The following is an 8,944-nucleotide window of genomic DNA, read 5'->3' as shown; positions in this document are numbered from 1 at the left end:
GTAGACTACCTAATATAATGTGTCAGTAATAGACCACTACTAGGTATATTTGATGTTGTATTGCCGAATAGGGTGAGTCTGGGGGTAAATACCTCACTGTATCAGACCACTGCTAGGCACAGTTATCTAGATAACCACCCCTGACTTAATTGTCTTGTTGTTTTTACGAATGGAGGTTTGTGGTGAAACTGATTCCATTCCCCTCATTTGATGTACTTATTGATCCTCCTTTTCTTCCATGGAATTTCCAAAGCAGGGTCGTCAGATTGTTTTTAATATTGATCCTTTAGGCTAGATATTGTAAGATCGCTGTATAGGATCTATACGGGGGAATCGACGGGATGGGATAAATTGTTTTAGAGATATGATAATGATAATAGTTGGATTTGCAGGTTTGAGATATACATTTGTTTTATATTGTGGGATTGAAATCCTTACATACTCACCAGGTTTCCCAACCTGACCCACACATTTTATTGTATCACAGTTAGCTATACGAAAGATACATTATGTTGAGAGATTCAAGGAGTATTAAGCCACTAGTTTAATTACTTTAAGGCTTGTAATATTCCGTTATGGTTATGTTTATGTGTTGACGATGACATCCCAATGGTTTAATATAAACAAAATACATTTCTTCGGAAATGATTTGATAATACCATTATCATGTTTTCTGTGAACAAATTTCGCAATACTACTTTTCAAAAAGGTTACCCTAATTTTTAAATAAGCGTAAACAAATCGGTCTTTCTGGATGTGAAAGTGGGGATGTCATAGTTGGTATCAGAGCATTAGCTTAAGCAAACTAGGAGTAAGGACTTATTCCAAGACTTAAACTTAGAATGCTAAGTGATGATCGTGATGAGTGTGTCTATTATATTTTAGGTAGTACATCTGAATTGACACAAGCACTAGCTTACTTTAGGATTAGATGACATAATTGCTTTTATGTGCTAAATGATTTATGCTATAAGATGCCATATATGCTTTATGATGCTATCCTTTAATCATATCTATGGCCTATTGCCGACCGGATCTGGAAATATTATGTGCTCAGGTTTCTAACCGTTTAATTAAAATATTAGAACTGGCATATAACTTTTCAAAGTACTAAGAAGGAATATGCTTCTAAACCTTCCTCTTATATTCTTGTCTCGATACACTTTGGTGTACAAAATGTCAAGATAAGTACTCGTAGCAAACTGGGTAAATAGAGGAAATGAGAAGGCTTACGATAGTGAATGATACCTATCAAAAGATATCGTAAGAGTGGTATCTTGCCTTTAGAATATGTCTGATAAAATAGCAGTATGTCCAAAGGAGCACGGTACATCTGAATGTATACATTTGATTGGCAGGATGATAAAATGATTGGTGTAATTCCTAAAATTGTCCTATCATCTGGTGTTTCCATCACCAACTGAGTTGAAGCAGAATTGTTGTTAAAGATATGCATGGAAGAAGTCCTAGTAGGGTCTAGGGAAATTTTGAAGATTATTTGGACACATTTGTCTGTGTTAAATCATTTTGTGATATTAGGAAATAAGAACTTAGAGAACTGCGAGAAAATACTTGGGACGAGTATGAGTAGGTGTGAAAGGTAGTAGAGGCCTATACTACTAGAAGCACAGGACTCACACTTGGATCATGGAAAGTCACAAGGTTACCAAGGCGCTAGTAATTTCTTCTGTTTTGTTCATGTCTGTCGTTACCATCGTTTCAGTAATGACTAAGAAGATGATTGTTATTCCGACCCTAATGGTCATATCAACTCGAGTCCAGCTAAGATGAGTATGTTACGTGGTTCAGAGAACCAAGTTCGATGTAGCATCTGACTTAAGCCAGATGATTGAAGTGAAAGATAATTGAAGCGATCAATAGAAGTATTGTGATCCTTGTTAAAGTAAAAAGCTTGTAGCTAGAAGTGTTACATGCTAGAATGTGATTATACCACATTAGAACATGAAGGAAGGTATCGTCCATTCTGGAATCTGACTAAAAAAGACATGAGTCTAAGTGTTGCATCATACGATGAAAGGTCATTAGAACATGACCCTCGTCTCCAATAAGGATTTATTTTGTAACTCGAATACTACGATTGAAAGTCCAACATAGGATAAAGAGCGGGTGCAAGATTGCGCACCGCCAGTAATCAAGAAGTCCAAGAGTTAGATACTCATTTGAAATGACTAAAGAGTTATGCTTATTACCTAGGATGAAAAGATAACTTATGGAGTCATTATACAAGCCCGGTTTTGTTGATGATTCCAAGACGTAATCATCCTAAGGGGAAATAATTATAACGCCTGTAGATTCAGGCTAGTCAATTTAGAGATAATAAGCATTAAAAATGACTTTTTGATAGAAGATTATTTAGCACTAATAATCTTAACCAAAGTATAGTATATGTCACAAGGATTCCGTACATATAAAGAATGCTGAAATCCAACTTATAACGAACAAGTTATGACTCGTCGAAATCTTACGACTAAACCAGCACGACGCCGCATATCATAAAAGTAATTTTTTTATAAAATACCTTTTATCCTTAGCAATCTAAATTAATGTTGTAGTATATGTTAAATCAAGAGTGTGCATATAGAGAACGTCCAAATCTGACTTCGTTTGAAGATGTTATGATTTTTCTAAGAATCAGCGTAACAGTACATAACCTGGAAATCAAATTTTAGACCGATCGATTTTTAGCCGACACAATCTGAATGAGAATTGAAGATCTCGTTAATAGGAGCTCAACGATATAAAGACAGCCGAAAACGGACATCAGATTACAAAGTTTTGAATTTTTAACGGACTTTAACGTTCTAAGTTTGTTAAAATATAACTTTAAAAATAAAGTCAAAATTATCCGACGAAGTCTAAACGAAAGTTGTATATCCCGTCGCTACCTACGCGTGGATATAAAGAACATAAAAAACGGAGCTCGTATGCAAAAGTTATGGATTTTAAAAGTTAATTAGTTTTTGGAGTAACCAGAAAGTAACACGTGGCGCGATCTCAGCCACTGCTTCCTCCGCATGCCTTGCCACCACATGGTGACACCTGGCATGAGTACACCCAACATACCCCCTTCAGACAGGCTATAAATAGAGGCGCAAATCACTTCATTTCTTCACACCTTCTCATCCATTTCTCTACCAAACACCCCAAAGCCTCTATTTCTTTCCCTAGCACCTCCTAGGTGTTAGAAGGGAGTCGCGGAGTGCCGGAAAGCCCCAAGAAGACGAGCTTCAGCTCAGACGTTCTGCTACGCAGAGCCCAGTACTTCGCTAAACCCCCTTGTAAGTGAGTTATGCTTACATCATGTTTATTAAATAAATAAATAGATAAAGTTGATGAACGAATAGTCGCCCTAATTCCATATTATTTAGTGGGTGTTGGTTTTGGGGAGCCGAATGTTATAATTTGGATTATTCGGGGGTTAAAGTGTAACTTATAGGACTTCATTTGAAGAGATTTTGGAGGCTAAGAGGCTGTTTGGTGAATTAGGGATCGAATTTGAGAGGAATTGTGGAAGCAGGGGTGTAATTGGTAAATATTATACATGAATTGTAATGAATTTTAATGTTGAGGGCTGAAAAAATAATTAATGGGTTAGTTTTGAAAATATTTTTGAAGGAAGGGGCCATTTGCGTCATTATGGCAAAACATTAGGCTGGAGGCAGGTATATAATCCGTCCATAACCTTAACCCTAGTTATGTTGTTCAGCCGCCACCATCTCACGACCCTCCTTTAGACTACCGGCCGCCACCTTCTCGCTCTTTCGATAACCATAGCCACCGCCATGTCGAGGATTGTTGCTTCTATCTTTTAGTGGAGGCTGAAGACGGAGATCGACGGGGGTTGCGCCATTCCATTCGTGAGTATGGAGGAATGCACCACAGCCGCCTATCGCTACAGTTGTTGCAATGCGGAGATGCTTCCATCGCCGGATGCCGCGGCCTTCTTGCCGGAGAAGCAAGCTGAGGAGGAGTCGCTGCCATTGGTCGAAGTCCGCTGCCACCATACTTCTTGTTCTCTTCTTCCTCTAGCCGCCACCTGATGTCGAATCACCATTGAAACATCGTCGCTGTCGCCGCCTATGTTACTGTTGTTGTCGCCGCTCACCACAGGTGGGTGTTGGGTTCGCTTTCTGAGCAAGGGTTGCTGGTTTGTGTGGCAGCTTGGCTGGGAACCAAAAGAAATCACCACCACCACCGTGAGGTGGTGGCTGCCATCCCAAAACCGTTGTTGTCGCCGTCATGAGCCACTAGGTGGGTGGCTGGAGTGCATCTCGCAAATCTGTAGCGTGTGTTTGTTGATATATTTGTGTATTTTGCCTAGCCAGAAAACCAAGGAAGCCATCGCCACCACGGTGAGGTGGTGGCTGCCACCATGTGTCACCGTCGGCCACCACTAAGGTGGCTGTGTGTGTGTGTGTGTTATTTGGGTTTTTTCTTTGTAATATTGTAACCGGTGCTAAAATAATAAAAGAAACTCGTAACCACCACCGTGAGGTGGCTGCCGCCGCCGTGAGCCGCCGTTGACCACCACTACCCGAGGTGGTAGTGGGTAGTGCCCAACTAGGGAAACCCCTAATTGTCCTAATGAAAACCTAATGGGCGTAAGGACTTGAATTTTGGGCCTATTTGGATTGTGATGGGTTGAAAACCATAATTTTGGGATTATTAGTTTGGACTTATCGAGACCCACAATTTGGACAACTGGAGTGAAGTTATGACTCAAGCTCGATTTCAATGTATGTTTGGACTTAATGGATTAAGTCCTTAATGGGTTAACAAGAAACACTTAACCCTAATCATCATTTTATGTGAAAAAACCCCTAATTTGGATTTGGGTTTTTATTGGGCCATTTATTGGACTAAGCTGTTGTGGGCCTTTCTGGACCAATTGGGAACATATTTATGGACTAAGGAAATTATTCGGCTTTAGGATAAGACCTATTGGAGAAGCTTGGGCCCAATTTGGAAAATTGGGCCACAAGTGGGCCATAATTGGGCCTTGAGGATTAGTAGCTATTGGGCCATCAGAATGCCAATTGTTTGGACTAGAATAAACTGTTGGGCCTTAAGACAAGCCCATATAGAGGTTTGGGCCCAATTTGTAAAATTGGACCATATATTGGGCCTTGATTGATTATTTGGTTTTGGGCTTCAGAGTTGAGTTTGGGCCTTTGTTTTGAACCAAACTAGGTTAGGGGTAAGAGAATATCCTCACCCTAAGTATGGAGTTGTGGTTATGTATTAGAACCCAATTACTGATTGGGTGTTATTTTGATGATTGATAGTTCGGGAACCTGTCATCCAACAGCTAGAGTTTTGTCTGCAGGACTTCAGCAGTGTGAGGTGAGTCTGCTCACCATACCAATGGGTCTAAGGCAGCAAGGCCATCCCATTTAATGTTATATGGATTGATAGTTGGTTATGTGATATGTCGTTAGGACATTTGTATAGAAGTCCCTGGGGGGTTCCCGTGGCAGTATATTAAGACCATGAAGGGGTTCCTATGGCATTTAGTATAAGTCATTGGAGGGTTTCCATGGCTTCCTAGTATTTTTACTTGTTTAGCTCATATGATATTTCCATGATTAGTATAGACCGTGTGGAGGTTCCTATGCTAATTAGCCAAGACCACGTGGGGGTTCCAGTGGCGGCTAGTAAAGACCACGTGGTGGTTTCCCATGGCAGTTGGTGTAAGACCTTGCAAGGTTTCCAATGCTTCCTTATATGTTTATATGCATGGTTTGTGCAGTTGATATGATTTATGTGATTATGTGTATAAGACATTAGAGGGTTTCCATGGCTCCCTTATATGATTGTTATGGCCTATGTGATTGATATGGTTTATGTGGTTATGTGGATTATGTGGGGTATGCTATGGGAAACTCACTAAGCTTCGTGCTTACAGTTTTGTTTATGGTTTCAGGTATCATCGTTTTGGAAAGGAAGGGCTCAGCTTGATCACAGTGCACACACCCGTGTTTTCCGCAATATATGATTTTGGGACGAACTCTGATGAATGTTTTTAATTAATTACGTTTTTGGAATGTTTGGATTTAAAGATATGTGTGTTTTTACTATATTAAAAATGAAATTTTTACCTTTGATTTTTAGGTCGTTACAGTAGTCCTTTGGAAACACTTGATTTTCGAGAATCCCATCAAGCTCAAGCTAGGCTCGGCATCTCCCCCATTTTCTTCCTACAACTCATGAAATACCAAGGTGAGTTTCATACCCCCCATGTTTTCGTGTTTTTCATGCTTTTCCAGGGGGGTGGAATACAAGTCAAGTTTCATTTATCCATTGGATATTTACATGCACCAACTTGTTTATGGAATGATTTTTGCATTTGATGCCAAAAACCTCATGCTTACATACATAAATATTGTGTTTTATAAAGTTGCTATAAGTTAAAATGTGTTGACCATTGGACAATCTCATGCACTATGATTATATGATGAACATGGAACATATTCTTGTATAAAACGGTTAATATCATGTGTTAACAACATAAAAATTTTGACACATGTGTTTGTCACACCCCAAAACTGGAACGGCGGAAACGTTCGGGGCGGAGGATGTCATGTACAGTATCATAACAATACAAAGTAGTAAACATGCAACAACATCATCCATTGCATTAATAGTATAATTTAATACAAGTGTGTTCTTTGAAAGTAGTAAGACACCAAAAATGAATAATCAAAATAAGAGACGAGTCTTGAACATGCTCCGCCTTCTCAAAAGCTGGTCGACTGTACTTGTCTACTGATGACCTGAGAATACAAGATATTTTGAAAGCGTAGATCAGCATTTAAGCTGGTGAGTTCATAAGTATTTAGTGTCAATGTTCGTATAAGTTTGATGAAAAATATTTGTAAATTTTCAATTTAAATGTTTGTATATGTTTGAAAACTCCTAGAAAATCTTATATTTTCTACTAGTATAAAAAGTAGTCTTCTACCAACATCTAACTGTTTTCTATGTTTGTATCTCTGTAAAAGTGGATGTTTTTCCCAATTATGACTATCATTACTAAAATATAGTTTTATATTACCCTTTATGTGAGAAGATCAAAATTTGAATATAATGGTAAGCTGTACGTGTACTGCAATATTACATGTAGTAACTACTGTAATAACTACCTTAAACCAAAAGGCTTATATAAGGTAAAATGTGATGAGGTTGTTACCATACTAAACCGACTATACCACGACAATGTAAGACGTCGAAAGAAATGACATTTGGCACCCATAGACTTGCAAGTCCCACTGTAGCGAATAGCATGGTGTAGGATAGTCAATCTAGTATAGATCTATATGCAAACTCATGCTCCCCCTCCAGGACATTGTGGTCACAAAACGTAACACAACGAAATGGTCACTGTTTAATGAAGTAGTATCTCACATTATGTTATTTCTGAACCTTGTTATAGTATACTTGTTATAGTAATAGTATTCTATGTATAGTATTCTCTATATAGTATCCTTTGTATAGTATTCTCTATCTAGTATTCTCTGTTATAGTATTCTCTGTTATATTATTCTCAATTATAGTATTCTCTCTTCTAGTAATTGTATATGATAGTATTCTCCTAAACCATACCTATTATAGTTTACAAGTGATTTCTGTAATTGAATAAATGACTAAATGTATACCTTTGCTACCCAAAGGTACTGAACTGACTGATAGTACTTTTATATCTACATATTGTCACAACTGGAAATTTTGTGTCCTGTAATCTATACACTCAAGTTAATGTGAATCAAAAACTTAAGAACATGATTGACACCTACTATTATGACATCAAAAACTTCAATCAAATACATCATACAAGTACTACAAATAGTCATCAAACAATTGGAGACCCTAGAAGTCCTTGTTTAAGTCCACTTTGGACTAGGACTTCCTTATTGGATCCAAATGGACCGATAAGCTTCCAATTAGACTATCATGGGCTTAGAACCCTAATTAGGCTCTAATTGGACCCACACTAATTTATTTCAACATTTTGGGCCATGTTGGGCCTAGAATGAAATGAATTAAAAGCTTTGATCCATGAATACCCTAAACTAGTCCAACAAAAATGGAAAAAAAAATCATACTATATTCTTTTATGTTGAAACTCACCCAAACTAACTCTAATATTGGGCTTAGGAGCAAAAAGCCCAAATTTTCCTTTTTCCTTCCATGTTTTCGGCCCAAAACAAGCCTAAGAGGAGGGTTTGACTTTCTCATGCCACCTCATTATTAACCAAAAGATATCCATGCATGAAACTCATACTTCCAAGCACCTATCTCATCAAAGATCACTTCTCTTCTCTCCTCTCTCTCACTCTCGGCCATATTCAAACACACACACAAAAATTCACTCATTCTTCTCTCAAAGAAACTCTCTCATTTCTTCTCCATAATTTCGAAATCTAAGAAGCTTTCAAGAGGATCTTTCAAGTTAATCATCATCTTAGGTAAGTTTTTACTTATATCCATGATCTAGCTATTTCATTCCATCAAAAATCTCTTCTAAATCTATTCCAACTTGTGATCATGCACCTTAGAAGTCACCAAACTCGAGATCTACCAAGGAAAGGTGCTAAGGCCGAAAATCACTTCATTTTTCTTCCATCTTCTCTTCAAAACCGAAACCACACCCAAGGTGAGCTTCATACCCCCTATTTTCTGTTTTTATGAGTTTTGTGGGGGGGGGGGGAATACAAGTGAAAGTGTAGATCTATATGTGTTTTGTATGCCTTGTATGATTTCCATGCTTATATGTGTGTTGTTGTGTGTTATAATGTTGGATCTAGCCATAAAACCCCTCAAAACCGTGATATACTTTATGTTAAATGATTCTAGCATCAAATATATTTCTACATACAAAGTGTTCCTAGAAAAATAGCTAAATGGCTTAGTAACATTTTCTTTG

Source organism: Lactuca serriola, chromosome 3 (genome assembly GCF_051521515.1).
Source record: "Lactuca serriola cultivar US96UC23 chromosome 3, Lser_US96UC23_V15, whole genome shotgun sequence".
NCBI lineage: Eukaryota > Viridiplantae > Streptophyta > Magnoliopsida > Asterales > Asteraceae > Lactuca > Lactuca serriola.
This window is presented reverse-complemented; position numbering follows the sequence as displayed.